This window comes from Hemicordylus capensis, chromosome 2 (genome assembly GCF_027244095.1).
Source record: "Hemicordylus capensis ecotype Gifberg chromosome 2, rHemCap1.1.pri, whole genome shotgun sequence".
In the NCBI taxonomy this organism is placed as follows: Eukaryota; Metazoa; Chordata; class Lepidosauria; order Squamata; family Cordylidae; genus Hemicordylus; species Hemicordylus capensis.
In genome coordinates, this window is record NC_069658.1 from 35161333 (window position 1) to 35179007 (window position 17675).

Consider the following 17675-nt stretch of genomic DNA (forward strand, 5'->3'; position numbering starts at 1 on the left):
ATGAATAAATTAAAAAGCACTGATTCCAGTACAGATCCCTGGGGGACCCCACTTCTTACTTCCCTTCATTGTGAAAACTCTCCATTTATCCCCACCCTCTGTTTCCTGTCCTTCAACCAGTTAGCAATCCACACATGTACTTGTCCCCTTATCCCATGACTGCTAAGTTTTCTCAGGAGTCTTTGATGAGGAATTTCTTCAAAAGCTTTTTGGAAGTCCAGGTATACTATGTCAACTGGATCACCCTTATCACCACTTGTTGACACTCTCAAAGAAAGAACTACAGTCTTGCCTCCTGGAGTTTTTGCTTCTTTCATATTTTTCTGCTGTTTTTATTACATTTTATGACTTTTAAAATTGTGTTTGATTTTTTTGTTTATTTTGGAGATTTTGTAAGTTGCTTTGAATGATATTTTGTTGCAAAAAAGGCTTAAATACTTTAAAATTGTGTCTCTCTATCATTTATCTATCTATCATTTCATCATTTTTACTCTGCTTTTCCATCCCTACATGGATGCTCAAAGCAGATATTTGACATGCTTCAGACTAGGGCTCAGCATTTAAAACAGGTCCACAGGCTGAAGCCTAGTGATCCCTCACTCAGATTAATCCCTGGACTTTAGGACAAAAGCCTCAGAATCTCACTGGCTCTCTGTTCACAGCAAGAACAGTTTCCAGAAGAAAAGCAATGTTTTCCATTTGCAAGGAACCCATGGTTACAAGAGTTATTTCCTAGCTTTTAAAGAGTGGGGAAAACTGAGCAAAGCATTGGCAAATGCTACACGCTACTATAATTAGACCATGGCAGATTTGCTATTTTATGTGTTTGACAAATGTAGGCCTATAAGAGGGTTTGTGGGGCATTACAGCATTGGGGCAGACCACATCCCAACCAAAATGAGTAGCTACTGTATGTTGCTGGTGGCCAAAGAGGCAACATTTTGTGGTAGGTGGCACTTGTGAAGGAAATCTTTCGTAAAGCAAACAAAAGAGAAGGAAGCAGCATATGAAAAAGGCTGAGAGGTGAATGAGAAGGAAATGGCAAAAACCAGTAAAACAGGTAATGCTTAAAAAGATAATAGAAAGTATAATGATAAGAAAGCTATTTGGCGGGTGGGGGGATGCAAACTGAGAAATCAGTGGTATATGAGATGTGGATCAGAGGATTTCACACAGCACACCTGACCTGTTTTTAAGCACTGCCTTATGGACCAAGTGGACCCTACTCTTAATTCCTTGTAAGGCTTTCTTAAGTTCAAAAGGCATTTGGGGCAGCCAGTCATCAGCAGTAGATGCTCTGAGCCTTCCTAATGACCACAGAATGGATTTTACAACATTATAAGGACAGACCCATGCCTTCAAGGCACCAAGGGATGGAGGATCTAGTGTTGTTACTCAGTGATGGAGCCAAGTAGGGCTGTGCACAAGGCAAATTATTGGCCCAATCCCAATAACCATCCAGGCCATTCTTGTATTGTACACATGATGCAGGGGATGGTGTGTATCATACTGAGTTTATAATTAGTATTGGCTCAATGCATTGAGAAAGGGTGAGATGGGGCCAGTGTTCCCTGTAACAGGGATTCCCAGATGTTGTTGACTACAGCCTCCATAATCCCCAGTCAAAGGCACTGCAGCTGGGGATGATGGGAGTTGTAGTCAACAACATCTGGGAATCCTTGTTACCGGGAACACTGGATGGGGCTTACCTTTTAGTGAAATTCCAGCTTCTCTGAATAAATTGGCTGCCTTTTGGGCAGACACAGTGGCGACGTTTCAGATTGCTGCCTCTCCTTCCTTGGTCTTGCCCTATAATGCACCAGGAAAGGAAGCAATATGATGACATTTCATCCTTTTCCTGGTGCATTACTTGGTTGGGGGGGGAGAGTGGTTGGCATTGCCCTGTAACTATAGGTCATGGCCATTTCCCCCCAGTAATGCACTCAAAAAAGGAGACAATATAATTAGTTTGTTTCTTTTCATGGTGCATTATAGGGCAAAACCAGGGAAGAAAAGGCAGCCATTGGAAATGCTACCATTACAGCTTCCCAGAAGGCAGCCAAATTCTTCAGAGAAGCCAAATCTTTATTAAAAAGTAATTTCCCCATCCTAAGGTATTGATACAATATCAATATTTGTGTTTATTTTTGTGAGTCAGGCAGTATATAAAACAAACAAACAAACAAAATAATATGATTCAGTATTGTATCAAATCATCTGCTGATATCAGAGACATTTTTCATTAGAATTGTTTCTGATGAAAAATGCCCCAATCAGGCTTGCCTCAGACCCGATTATCGATGTGATGCACAGTCCCCATTGCCAGGTTCATTCCGATGCCTTTGTGCACCCTCTTAGGATGCAGGTCAACTGTGCTGGAGGCCACTATTTGGTTTACCTAATGCAGGCCTGCTCAACCTTGGCCCCCCAACTGTTTTTGGACTACAGCTCCCATAATCTCCAGCCACAGTGGCCAATAGCAAGGGATTATGGGAGTTGTAGGGCAACATGTGCAGGAGGGCCAAAGTTGCATCCCTGAACTAATGCCTCCACCCCCACTATGACATTACTGGATGCAACAGCAGGGACAGAGGTAAAGTGAAATGGCAGCCACTCCTCTGAGCCACAACTGCTGCCAAGGTAAGCCCCCCCAGGGCTTACACCCACAGGGGTTCTGATTAGAGTAAGCCCCCTTCAGGGTTTTGTGAAGTAAGCCTTCACAGTGGTTTTCAGGAGACTTCCTTTGGTGTTATTGGCAGCAACTTGGCAGCTGCATTTGTGGCTGCCATCTTTTTTCACCATGGCCTCAGCATCCAGCTATTGGTTCTCAGCCAGTGCTCAAGATGTCTGACTACTGACATGTTTGAACAGATGGCCTATTGCTGGCAAGACCATATTGGCCATCTGGACAGCCTTCACTGACACTCATGCCCACTTAATTGCCCGTCTTCAAGGTGCAATGATCAAAAGACAATCAAGATGCAGATATCCCCTCAATCTCCCCACTGAATCACTTCCCCCTTCCCTCCTTTTTGTACTGAACTTTTATTGTATTGTTAGAAAATATGGGGGCCCCCATATTTATATTAAAAAAGCAATGCACAAGAAAATAAAAGGTTCTGGGAGTTTAGCACAAGAGCTGCCAATTAGGATACTTCCTCCAATAGGCACACACTACTTCAGTTAGTCACTCTTTCAGCAGCTCCCCTTAACTTTTTTATAAAGCAGTTTAATTTAAAAGAATTGGAGAAATGTAAAAGCACTGAAGGGTGGTTGACTTAGTGAGGAAGGTGCTGCTAAAATATTTTTGAATACTTTGTGTGCTCACCAATGAATCATATAAACGGTCTTGGGAATTTCTAAAGCGCTGATTAAGAGAAATTTGGAGAAGTTGAAATATAAGCTTTGTTCACACTGAATGTCAAAAATTTGGGGTGTGGGGAGAAGAGACAACCACCACTTTAAATTTTGCCCTTCTCAATATCTGAATGTGTATGTATTATTGGACTTGTTTCTGCTGAGTTTTAACCGCTATTTTCCAGCAAGAGAAGTATACTGTTTCTGGACTCTTTTTTTTTTTTTTAAAAAGTTTCCCTTGAGAAATCATTAATACTGTCTGACATCTGTCACCTACTGACCACTTGCAAGTCCCTGTCTGAATTGCCAGAAGCAACACCATCTGGATTTTTCAGGAACCTCTATTGTACATACTCTTTCTAAACGCACTCAGTCCAAATGAAGATGCATGATGACAGAAATTGAGAGGTTTGCTAGGGAAAGAAGATTCCCCTTTCGAAACAATATTGTGCTGGGGTAAAAACTAACTGCACATTTCTTTCCTCCCGACAAAAAACTCCAATCCCAAGTGATCCTTAGTTAGGGAAGGAGTACAGTCGTACTCTAGTATCTGACAGTCCAAAACCTATCCTTCTAGATGCTTTGGGAACGATTCCTTCCCTTAAAGTGTATGGGGCAGGATAGTGTCAAGCTGGCAGGAGAGAACAGCAGACCACACACCCTCTTACCACCTCAAAGGGCTACTGCTCACTGTGTGTGTGTGTGTGTGTGTGTGTGTGTGTGTGTGTGTGTGTGTGAGAGAGAGAGAGAGAGAGAGAGAGAGAGAGAGAGAGAGCGCTAGAGAGAGATTGATTGATTTTAAGAGTCTTCCTTAAAACCTTTGTGCAGGAGGGCCTGATGAGAACAGTGTAAATCCTCTAGGACCCACCCTTCTGTGAATAAACCAAGCAGCGACTTTTTTGCCAAAATAAAACCATTTTTATTTGTAATGTAAGCATGTTTTTGAGAAATATTTTATAGGCAGACTGCTAAAAACTTTCATACTCACATGATCCACCAGGTATTTTCCATTGGCTGTGAACAAAACCTCAGCATATGCTAACTGCACACCCAGGTTCAAGGTACATTTCTTGATAAAGAGGGGGCTGAGAAGATCTGCAACTTGTAGCAGGGGTTAGCTCAACAGAAGGCATCCTTGTTGCACATTAGCTTAAATTTCACATCTACACCATTTTAAAGCAGTTTTTTCAGGGCAGGGGGGAAACAGGTCAGTGTAATGATGCCCCAGAAGGTCTACCTTTTGGCTTTGGGGCATAAAGGTGGCTATGTTAATAAAGCCAAGATTATCACCATCCATGACAGTTGCTTCATGATGCCCTGGTGTCATTTACATGGCCCTGCCTTTCTGAGGCTTAATGTCCAGGGGTGCCGGTGGCAAAGATAGGCCCACAGGCCGCAGCAAGTCCTAGCAATCTCCTCTGCAGAACTGTAAAATGACCTCCTCTAAGCACTCTGCCACAGAGATACTTAGAGGGATCACTTGACCCCCATTTCAGCCAATAAAGTTACACAAATTGGCCACCACTCCATTATTGCACTTGCATCATCAGGCCTTTCTGGGCTCTGAAACCTGTTCCTATTGGTCCAGGGTGGCAGGGCATGTTATTAGAGCAGTCACATGCCCACCTTCAGGGCATGCCCGGGCATATTTTGGGGTGGGGATGGAGGGGTGGGAGGCAGAATTTGAGGGTTGAGGGCATAGGCCTGGTTCTGACTATTTCTGGTGACATAGGCTTGCTTCTGACAGCTCCACTGATGTCAGTAAGCATGTGCTTCTGACAACATCACCCAAAAACCACATGCGTCTGTTTGTAAACAAAAATGCATGGTTCTTGGCAGCTAATATGTCTCTTATACAACTTCTGCCTGCCTGCCTGTCCAAGTTAGTCTGTATGTGTCAGAGAGAATGAAAGAATATATGAACATAGGAACATAGGAAACTGCCATATACTGAGTCAGACCACTGGTCTATCTAGCTCAGTATTGTCTTCACAGACTGGCAGCGGCTTCTCCAAGGTTGCAGGCAGGAATCTCTCTCAGCCCTATCTTGGAGAAGCCAGGGAGGGAACTTGGAACCTTCTGCTCTTCCCAGAGCGGCTTCATCCCCTGAGGGGAAGATCTTGCAGTGCTCACACATCAAGTCTCTCATTCAGATGCAACCAGGGCAGACCCTGCTTAGCTACGGGGACAAGTCATGCTTGCTACCACAAGACCAGCTCTCCTCTCCTTAGTTGAAGAGGATAGGAAAAGGAACACATTTTCCCATTCCTATGCTCCAGTGCCTCCTGCTCCTGCTACTATTTCTTGAGGGTTGCTGTTTTTCTTTCTGTTTTATTTTCTTTCCTTATTTTTTTTTTTGGCTTATTAGAGCAGGAAGCTGTTTCACAGCAGCATTATACATATAGCTCTGAATTACAGGACTAACTGACCAGAGAAACAAGGGCATATCCGCATATGCTCCTTTCTAGTGCTATCCTGTTGGTGCTTCTCCATGGTAAATCATGAGTAGAATAGCATCATTACTTCCACACTGCAATAGATATTGCTCTTGGGGCACAGTACACTGATCCTTCCCCCTTTACCCCTCCTGTTTCTGTTGTGGTCTATTACATTTTTCAAATAAAGGTGGAACAGTAGCGCAAACAAGGGTCTCTCCATGCAGTTATTTATTATTATTTATATATCACCTTATCATCAAAAATATCCCAAGGCAGTGTGCAAACATTTAAAAGTAACAAAATATATATTCAGTCAAACAAGAAATACAAATATTAAAATCAGCACAGCAGAAATATTCCAAAATCATACATTAGAGAACAAAAAAGTCTTCACCTGACTCTGGAAGCTGGTAAGAGAAGGCAGGGAACAGATATCCCACGGAACAGAATTCCAAAGTCTGGAAACAGTAACGAAAAAGGCCCTCTCCCACAAGCATGACAAATGTGCTTAATTTTTTATCATTTGCTTTCCAGGTACTAAGCCTATTTTTTTTCCACTTGCATAATCAGTAGGACTAAAGCTTTGCTTGTTTAATCAACTAAATATTTAATTGCAGAGTTGTTACCCAGTTAATTGGTGAGACTGACCATGAGATATGACTTTGGGGGTTAGAAATTTTCAATGGAGAGTTAATATGATCACATAGGTGTCAACTGTTGACACTGAAGACACTGAGCGGACCTAAAAGTACTTAAAAAAAAGGATATTAGGGTGTGGCTTCTTCCTAAAACAAAGTCTGGTCTGAGATGCCAAAGTATGGCAACCTTTCTCCAAGTATATGTATGAAAAGAAAAAATTGGAAACAGCTGATGGCCCATCACAAGCCAAGGAAAGAGTAGAATTTACAGCTGAGAATTTACATATTAACCTGTGCAAGAAGTGTAGAATTTTTCTGAAGGATAATGAAAGTCAACTATTTTCATTTCAGGAAAGAAAAAACTTGGAAGACAAATATAAAGAAACTGTTGACATTAACTACAATAGCAACAAACAAAAATCTCACGCTCCAAAATAGCATCTATGGGAATTATCTGGAATATGCAGAGCACCTCCTCCTAGTGGATATTAGCCCAGCATATTTTAAAAGCTGGCTGTGAAACAGCAATCAGTTGAGAAGAATGGAAGAGAAGTAGTGTTTTATAAAGTGTATTGATTTGAAATGCTGTATAGCCTTCTGTAGCACCCATCTCAAGGGGTCCAGGTGGGTCATGATGTCATTCATCAAACTGCAGCAACAGCCTCCAACCATCCATCTCTCACCAGAAAACACAAGTTCAAATAAAAATGTCATACACTACTTCCCAAAAATGCTCTAACTCAAGTGCTGGCAGGTCTCCAATGGAAAAGGAACCCCACGGTTGAAAGGCAGCCCCTCTACACTCTCTGGTATGGAAATGTTAATATAATTAACTAACAAGTACATTACATTACATTATAAGAGGCCTGTTCACACAACCACATGGGAGTGGCTGGCAGGGTCAGGGAGCTCCTACCCCAGTTGCAGCAGACTCTTTAGGTCACCAAACCCAGGAAACACACAATTAAGCCTGGCCTGGTATCTATTGCTGAAATTGGTAGCTGGAAGTCTTTTGCAAAGTCTTCTGAAGGTCCAGCAGGCCTTCCTTGGATGTGTGGAAGCTGTGCAAATGACCTCTGCATCTGTGGAGGCCGGAACCACACTGCTACCATGCAGCTTGCTAAAGAGGGATCACGTGCACTTGGGCTGTATGCGGGGGGTGGGGGCAGTGGCTGAACCAGGCCAGTAAGACCTTTAAACTACTTCTGTCGCCATCCCACCCAGACACCCGCCCAATGCCGAACTGGTCTGTCTGAACCCAGCTTGGTTCGGTTTGATCACGGACTAAACCACCCTGGTTCGGTTTGCAATTGAAAGTGAACCAGTTCGGCATCGAACGGTTTGTGCACACCCCTATCTTCTTCTCCTACCTTGGTTAAGATGCTTTCTGCATCTCTGCACACATGGTGCAGGGAGAGAGGAATGTGGGTGTTGCAAGGGAAAAGAAGGGGGAAGAGGAAGAGGAAGCGGCAGGAAGGAAGGAAGTCCCTGAGAGTAGCAATCTACATATCAAAGGGATAGTGTCAGAGCAGTAGAGAAGGGATGACCAATGTCTTGACCCCTCTAGCCCTCTGACTCACTAATCTGTCCCCCTCTGTCATTGAGACATGAGACAGCGCAGAGTCCTTCACTTCCAACATTAACCATGAAAGATTGTTAGGGAATTGTCACTTCATATCATTAAGGATGATACAGCAGTGACTCTTAGGTCAAGTCCTTACATCATATAAATCTGTATTATATAACACAAATGAAATATTTCCATGGTAAGTATTAACATATATCCATGGATCCTTGAGAGTGCTAAATTAACTAGCCCCAGAATAATCTAGGAATGAATCCCATAGATCAGGGGTGTCAAACTTGGATCCCTAGATGTTGTTGGACTACAACTCCTATAATTCTAATAATTCCTATAATAACTCCTATCATGAAGTCCATAATGGACTTCAGTCATTGTGGCTGGAGATGATGGGAATTGTATTCCAACAACCAGAGGCAGCCCTTCCATGATGTGAGGTGAAGTGGGGCACAGTGACTGCCTCTGGGAGCAGATTGCTGGGGCACCAGTGAGGCATCAAAATGCCCTCCTCTCCCCAAAGTTAAAAAAAGAGAAAGAGGGGGAGCAGGGTAATGCAAGGGGGCAGCATCTGGCACACAGCCTCAGATGCACAGGAGCCTTTAGCCACCACTGCCAACACCATCTGGAGACCCACATCTGAGAATTCCTGCCATAACTTTCTTTATCACATGTATTCAACTTGGCTTCTGAATGACAATTTATGAAACTCCAGTTGATTAAGGCAGCTGGGAATTTAAAACTTATTGATATAAGTTTTTGAGGTTGTGGTCGAGCTCTTGGCTGATCTGAATTTTTCCACTCAGTCAGGAACAGAACACTGCTGTTCAGGAGAAGAAAAGGCATTTTCTACAGAATTTTTGCAGTATGCTTGTCTTCTGCTGTCTCCTTTTTCCACGTGTGTGAGGAAGCTTTCTACATGTACACGTAAAACTAGACACGCTTGGAATAGGATTGCCAACACAGTCACCCTAACCCAGTGCTCTTTGACTCACACACATGGAGTGCTGCAGCATACACGGAGTTCTCCAATTACTTCAGTAGAGTTCAGCAAATGCAAAGGAACTGTTGCGAACTACTTGTGCTAAGAGTGGGAATCTAACTCTGCCCAGTGGTGGCACCAGAAAAAAAAAATTGGGTGGGGGGGGAGAAGGGGCAAAGTGGATTTCTGGGTAGGCAAGCTGTGTCCCACATATTAGGTTTCTGAAACAGGGCAGGGCGGGGGGATACTACTCCGAGGTGGCCCTTCCCACCAACCCCTGGAGCCAGCCTTGCCACTGCACCATGTGCCAGTCAGTAGAACTATACCAGCCTTGCCAGAGTATGTAGTTCTCACACTCTGGTCTGACCCCACCCATCCAGGCTGTTCGTTGGATACAGGACAGGAAGGATATAAAGGCCTCCTGCCTGGACTCAGGCTTTGTCTCAGTTTCAAGACCTTGTAAGTTATGGAATCTTTTATGACTCTGGTTCCTGCTTAACTTGATTCCTGGCTTTGCTTCCAACTTTTGCTTTGTATTCTGATTCTGGTTTCTGTTGTCCATTTAGCTTTGACCCTTAGCTTTGATGTTGAGTCCTAGTTTACTTCCTCTGGTTCTGGGTTGATGTTCTTGCTACTGATCCTCTGCTGGGCCCTCTTTAGGCTCTGACCTACCCTCTGGTGGCTGTCCACGACCCAGGAACGCATGGATGGCCACTCTCACACATGCACTTGAGTTTGGATGACTGCAGTGTGCTCTATGTGTGGCTGCTCTTGAAGACCGTTTGGAAGTGTAAAGGCAAAGTGTGCCGAGTCGTCGTTGACTCCTGGTACCTGGTCCAAAATGCAGCAGATTGTCAACTGGGTGCAGGGAACGCTTAAGAACAATGTTGGTTTTCATTTCACAGGTATGATTCAAGATGGTTTTAATGCTGTTTTAAAATATTATCTTAAAATTTTTAAATTGTTTTAATGTTTTTAATGTTTTGGTTTTTGTTTTAACTAATGTTTTACTTTTTCTGTTGTTATTTTGTTGTAAACCACCCAGAGACATAAGTTTTGGGCAGTATAAAAATATGTTAAAATGAATGAATGAATGAATAAGATACTATTAAAGCCCTAAACACTCATGAAGCAGGATGTGTCAGGTAGCATCTTTTAAGTATACACAGCTAGGCTGGATTGCTTCCATGCTAGGGTGGTTTAGTAGTACTGCTGCTAAGGCAATGCTTTTCTATAATCAGATAGAAGTGGAATTTAAAATGGTGGTTACACATGACACTTCATTCATATAGTATGAGTTAAAATATCTACTGGCAGTGGTTATCCATGGGAAAGATCACACTATATATTTACTCAGAAGTAACTTCCATTCAGCCAAAACCTACTTTTTTCTGCAATTGTCCCTTAGTTAGTAGTTTCCTCCTTGCCTTACCCCACGCAAGTCTAATTAGTTGCTTTCTGTTAACTCACAATGGTTCCAGCACTCCTCAATTGCCCTTAATGAGTCACTGTTTGAAGGACTAATTGTCAGTATCTTCTGTGCAGCAAAACAATTGCCATTAATTTTCTTTTCTTTTCTCACAACTGCAAAAATAAATTCAAGACTTCTAGTTGGCAGCATCTGCTTGATACGAACAGATGCACAAAAGAACATATTTGTGTATGTGGTCCAATGTCCTTTTTAAGCTAATCAAATATAAATCTACAATATTCTGATTCTGGCATATGATTAAGCTGGACAGGTTTTTTCAGTAAAGTATAGTCTAAAATAGCTCCCTTTTATTTAAAGACTGAGCAATTTTTATATTGCTAATAATACTGTGTGTCTGGTACATTTCTATTTATTTTACAAGTCATACTGAAAGAACTCTGTTGCTTCTTAAGCCAAGAATGGCTGTACTGCTGCTGGTTTTTATTCTTTAAAAAACCCCAAAAAACCCCTGCCATGCCTTGCCATTTCCCTTTACTTTGATGGTTTCCCCTCAGTGACGCTAAACACTGTTGGCCTGACTATATTCTCTTTTGCTACAATGCACTCCCCTTTGCAAGTGAACCCTTGCTGGATCTGCTCCAAGTGGAGTCTTGAGTTTTCATGCTCTGTGAACTGTATTTGATTAAATAGCACAATCCTTAAAAAAAAAATTATTTCACTGGGCTGTGTTTAATTCTCCCCCCCTCCCATTGTTAGTTTCCAATGATCCTTGATGTTTATTTTTATATGACTTATAAGGTGCAAAAAGCTTTATGGTCTGGCTTTGACCATCCTGCAACGATCCTGCAAGTCAACTTAATATTGGCTGACATGCTGTACAGTGGTTTGGGGCCGCTGTGTACCATGTTGGTGCTGCTGTGGACTCATAAAGCTGCTCTGAAACTGCAGGGAATAAGCAGTTGTGCATTCATCAGTGCTGCCATCATTACATTCATTCATGGAAATATCCTGCAGCATCAGGGTAGCCTTACGAGTCCACAGCATCCAGTGTGGTACAGAATGGTGCCATACCCCTGCACATCATGTTAACCATTCTTCTTAGTTGCCTGTCTTACAGATAAGTGGATCCGGTAGATGTTCAATCTGGCCGTTGTGATCAATTTGCTCGATTCTTTGCTGATAAAGTCACCCACCTTCGACTAGAGTTGGACTCTACTTCTATAGGATCCGATCAGATAGAGGAGATTCCGCCTTGTGACATTACATGGGACACCTTTGAGTTGGTCGAGGATATGGACACAATTCTTTCGGGTATGGGTGCGGCAACATGTTGCTTGGACCCTTGCCCCTCCTGGCTGGTTAGAACAGCTGGTAGGTATGTTAATTCTTGGCTACAGGAGTTGGTTAACTCCTCATTACATGAGGGTTTCGTGCTAGCAGCCCTTAAAGAGGCAATAGTTCACCCTCACTTGAAGAAACCCTTCCTGGACCCTGAGGTCCTTGACAACTATAGACCGATCTCCAACTTCCCTTTTGTAGTGAAGGTGTTAGAGAGGGTTGTATGTGCCCAGCTCGAGATGGTGTTGGAAGAAACTAGCTACCTTAATTCTTATCAGTCAGGTTTCAGTCCTCAGCATAGCACAGAGACAGCACTGGTCGCTCTGGTAGATGACCTTCTTCAGGACCTTTATGAGGGTAGTGTCCCTCTCTTGGTCCTTTTATATCTCTCAGTGGCTTTTGACACTGTCGATCATGCTATCCTTCTTGACCGCCTGTGTTGGTTGGGTATCGGGGGCACTGTCTTACCGTGGTTCCGTTCTTACCTTAGTGAGCGTGTCCAGTCGTTATGCATTGAGGACAGGTACTCTGACCCGTGGCCACTCCTTTATGGAGTTCCCCAGGGTTCAGTTCTTGCCCCTGTCCTTTTAAACATCAATATGAAGCCGCTGGGTCAGGTCATTTCCCAGTTTGGGGTGAGATTTCATCAATACGCTGATGATACTCAGCTGTATATTGCCATCCCAGACCATTCTGGAGATGCTGTTTCTGTGCTTACTCGATGCCTGGAAGCATCGAGTAAGTGAATCAAAATAAGCTCAGACTGAATCCAGCTAAAACTGAACTACTTTCACTCAGCCCTCGTACCAGCCAACAGCTGGATGTGAACTATGTTCTAGATGGGGTGGCGCTGCCCCCGAAGGAGCTTGTACATGATTTGGGGGTCCTTTTAGACTCACGCCTCCTGCTTGAACAGCAGGTGGAGGCTGCAGCCAGGAGTGCTTTTGCCCAGCTTCATCTGGTTCGCCAATTACTCCCTTCCCTTGATCGGCAGGCATTAATGACAGTGACCCATGCCCTTGTTATCTCCTGCCTAGATTATTGTAACACTCTCTATCTAGGGTTGCCTTTGAAGATGATCGGGAAGCTACAACGGGTCCAGAATGTAGCGGCTCGCCTCCTCATGGGTGCCAGAAAATATGACAGGGTTACACCTCTCCTGCAGTCACTGCACTGGTTGCCCATTTGCTTCAGAGTTCAATTTAAGGTCCTGGTTCTGACCTTCAAAGCCTTGCGGGTCTTGGTGCCTGTCTACCTTCAGACTCGCCTCTCCCACCCAGTTACATCCTGTCAGTTTAGATAATTTCAGATGGCCCTTTTGTTGCTCCCTGATTTCTGAGAGGTTCGGGGCTCTAGGACCCATGAAAGGGCCTTTTCGGTTGCTGCCCCACTTCTTTGGAACTCTCTTCCCCTTCAGATTCATCTAGCTCCTTCCTTACTGATCTTACAATCTCTATTGAAGACTTTTCTTTTTCACCAGGCTTTTGCCCTGTCGTTTACTTCATTTGCTTTTGTTAGTTACTTTAGTTTTTAATTTAGAATGTAATTTTTAATGTTGCCTTGTTTGCATGTTTTTGTGCACCACCCGGAGTCTTTGGAGTGGGCGGCATATTAAATGTTTCAAATAAAGAAAGAAAGAAAGAAAGGCCGAGAAACAGTGACTTGATTTGGAGTGATAATTGGTGTAGTCCTCCCAGGCTTGATGGGATCATCAAAAGTCAAAAGCACATCCACACGCACATACAAGCACACATGGGCGGATTAACACATAAGCAATATAGGCGCTTGCCTCTGGCGGCAAATTCTGAGAGGCGGCAAAATTATGGTGGTTGGAGAGAAGGTAAATATTTCATTAGCAATCTGACTGAGTGCAACTGTAGCAGCTGCTGCATTTGAAGTAGTGGGTGGGTGGGGGGAACAATAAGAGCCTTTCAAGGCTGCAGATCCAATGTGTGGTTACCCCACTGTCATTGAGCCTCGTGGGCCTTACTCCTGAGTAAACGTGCCTCTGGCTGCCACCCCCAAGCTTCTACTGCGCGTTTCCTTGGGAGTCCCCCCCCCCGAACAAAGTGCATCTGCAGCCCCAAGATCTTTGCTGCAACCCTGATTCTGGTGCACACTTTACTCAGAAGGAAGTCCCATGGCATTTGGCAGGATTCCCTCCCCTTGTATGCACACACAGGATGAATGCTTTATTTTTTAGTTTATTTTATTTATTGCTGCCTCATTTACATTACTGGGAAGGAGGGCAGACCGGCTGGCTGTGGAAGGCACTTCCTTCCTTTGCAGGCCAGGCCCTGGCTTCTCCCTCCGCTCCGAGGCCCAGCCGCCCGGGGCTCCAGGAGGTGCTGCCTACCGCTGGCCTGCACCACACTGTCAATGAGGGGACCATCAGGTGACACACACAACATCAGGAGAGCAAGCAGGAGCAAGGCAGGTAGGGGAGGATGATGAGCCAGCCAGGCAACCCCGGCATAGCAGCCTGCCTGGCCCTCTCCCGCTGGGGGTGAGAGAGGGAGGAGGAGAAAGAGGAGGCTGAGAAGAGGTGGTGCTGGCATTGCCCGACCCAATTTCATTTTAGCATGAATGTATATTTTATTATTATGCACACTTGAGACATAGCATTACTTGGCACTGGCAGGGAAAGGAGAGGGGCTCCAATCCTTGGTTGCCCATGAGTGGCAAAAAGGTTAATCCACCCCTGCACGCATGCACACACACACTTATTTTGTTTCGAGAGTTCTAAACCGACTAGTAGGTGCCAGCCTCAATCCATGAGTGCCCTAACTCTCTTACCTCTCACATTGCCATTGGCTACTGACATCAACTGAGAAATTTCATTGTTGAGCTGCTGATTGGTCCAGTTCTCTCTTATGTTGTCCAGGTGGACATCCAAGTCACCCAATTGGGTGCAAGCTTTGGTTGCTACTAGGAGGGATTTATAGATGTGATCAGGAGTTCCCCTCTCACTTCACATGACCAGGTTCCAAGAGAGTGAGCCCCAAAGGCAATTTTTCGGTTTCAAAACAATTATTGGAGGGAACAGGGAATTTATCTTATGCTTAAAGCCAGCTTGTGCTTAGCCAGCATGATAAGCACAGAATCCTTGAATAACTCTGCAATGCATTGAGTGGTCTTTTGTGTTAGACGAGAAGGACCCTTGTCATTACTTCCAGTATAGTCATGGGCAAGGAGCAAATCTGAATGACTGCTCCAGACTTCAACCTGGTTCAGAGCCAGGTTCGCCATGACAGTGAATAAAAGGCTGCAGTGAAAGATACAAAGGCACTCCAGTTGCCTGGCCATTGTTGCCTGATACCTTTTGGACAAGAGCATGGGGGGTAGTGGGCAGCGTGGGGGCACATTTTGACGTATGTTTGAGTTGAGATTTCCACTTCAACCATCCTTTCCCCATATTTGCCACTGCTCTGGCAGTATGCTTGCTTGCTCTCCCTCTTTCTCCATCACCTCATTTTCTCTCCCTCCCTTTCTTCTCCTTGATGGTGGCGGCAGGGAGAAGAGGTACTCTTTCTCCTTCCCTTGGTGCCTGTAACACTACTACAGCACTTCAGAGGTGCTAGGGGAAGAGCAGGGAAAGACTGAGACTTTCCCCCCTCTCACAGCCACTGGAGTAGCAGCAGTTAGGTAACTGAGTGGCAAGATAGAATTCTTTTAAGTCAGATTGAAATCTGAGCTGGAGAAGAATTGAGGGACCATAATGCATGCCTTCACACTGAAGATAAGCATCATGAGTTGCTGGGGTCAGGAGGTAGCCCAAGATCTTTGGGCACATTATGCTGCAGCCACCTCTTTATACAGCAGTGTGCATTTACTAACTGATCTGCCCAAACAGCACAGTCTCTAATGTGCAGAGAGAAAGAGACAAATGCTGTACTTGTGTATAGGTTCTTTTATTTATTTATTACATTTCTATACCGCCCTATTCATTCAAAGGCTCTGGGGGGTGTACACTGGTGTTTTGCTGGCATAGTGTTTTGCTAGTGTTTTGATGGCCAGGAAACAACAAAAGGAAGTACTTTTTCACTTTTTAATCTATGGAATTCTCTGCCATAGGATGTGGTGATAGCCACTAGCTTGGAGGGCCTTAAAAGTGGCTTTGACAGATTCATGGAGGATAGGTCTAACAGTGGCTACTAGTCTGGTGGCTATAGGCCACCTTCAGCCTCAGAGGCAAGATCCCTTTAAATACCAGTTTGCAGGGGAGTAACAGCAAGAGAGAGGGCATGCCCATAAATATCCATGGTATGCTCTTCCCTTTGGGCTTCTCAGAAGCATCTGGTGGGCCACTGTGGGAAACAGGATGCGGGACTAGATAGGCGCTGGGCCTGATCGAGCAGGGTTGTTCTTATGTCATCAGGCTTATGTTCTTGAGGCTTTACATAGAATTGTCACAAACTACAGCCTCATTCAGACATTAGTGTATGTGTGTTCATTTTAAAAGTGAGTCTAGACACAGGTCTCTGCAAATGCAGGCTAAGAAATGTACTGCTGCATGTGTACTGAACATAATGTGTGAACACTTGCATGTGCTTAACGTTTGTATGTACATACATTGTATACAGATTGTATATGCATTGAACATAATAAGGCTGTTCTCATTAGCAACCAAGCCCAGGCTTGGGCTTAGCTACCCATGAGAACCTTCAGGAGCTACGCAGATCCAGGTGCTGCCGTGCCTCCAAACCCAGCTCTGTAGCCCAGCTATTAGCCAGGGTTAGGGGCACGAATGTGCCCTTAACCCGGCTGCCGGGATCATGTGTATGCGTGGGCTGCTTGCAGCCCCGGCAGACACATAGACAGACTCTTAGAGTGCCCGTCTCTCATCACATGGTGCATTGAGGGATATCCAGAGGCCGGAACATGTCATTTTGGCCTCTGGAGATCCGCACTGCTTGCACGGATCATCTGGGAGCATACGCCAAGATCCCAGCAACATTTACATCAACATCTTGGGGGAAGGTGAGTTGGACCCAGCTTTTCACATGCCACCCCCTGGGCATGTGAAAGCCCTCAATGTGTGAATAGGGCTTAGACATCTTCCCATTTTCCATTTTCCTTCCATTTGACTCCAGTGTTTATATTTTTTTTTTTCTTTGAAGAAGAAAAAAGAGGGATTTTTTTCAGAGAAACATGCTTTTTAAAAAAAAGATAAAACACCCCTCCCCTCCCCCTGGAAAAAAATATCCTTTTTCCTAGATGCATGAAGTGTTATCCTCTGTACTGAAGATAACACTTCATGCATTTAATGAGGAGGGATATAGTCCCCAAAAGCTTATGTGTTCGTTTTTAAGGTGCCACAAGAATTTTCACTGTTTTTGCCGCATCACCATCCCTCTGGAAATACTGAGCTAGGTGGACCAATGGTGTGACTCAATAAAAGGCAACTTCCCATGTTCAGCCATAAAAAAGATAAGATAATTATTTCCCACAGTGGTGGGACAAAGTGAAGATCTTTGCAAAGTCAAATTAAAAATAATTTTGAATGCAAGTTGGTATTTTGTACCTCTTATATCCTAATCTAATCCTTCAAACTGCTATCTGAGAAAGGATCTCAAAATTAAACAATTAGGTACATTTATTTTCCTTGTTTGTACCCCAAATAAAAACAATATTTTCTCTATTGTTGAGCTAATTGTTTTTTTAAAATACCTGCCTCTATTATTCTCTGATAAGACTGGGTGCTCCAAGAAGACAAAGATCATCCATAGGAATGATTAATTGGACAATAACAAAAATGCATTAATGAGAAATGAATGCTAACAATATGCATTGCACTGATGCATTAAAATTCATGAGCCCACATTCTTCTTTTTGTCCCACTGAATTAATTTTACTGCTCCAAATGTCAAAACATTTTTTCTTATTTCTCTTCAAAACCAGCATCAGCTCT

At 43.9% G+C, this 17675-nt stretch overlaps 1 pseudogene; it reads right to left on the reverse strand.

Moving 5' to 3' along the window:
* Nucleotides 1–14531: 14531 nt before the first annotated feature.
* LOC128341820 (ER membrane protein complex subunit 9-like) lies at nucleotides 14532–15168 on the reverse strand (annotated as a pseudogene).
* Nucleotides 15169–17675: the final 2507 nt, after the last annotated feature.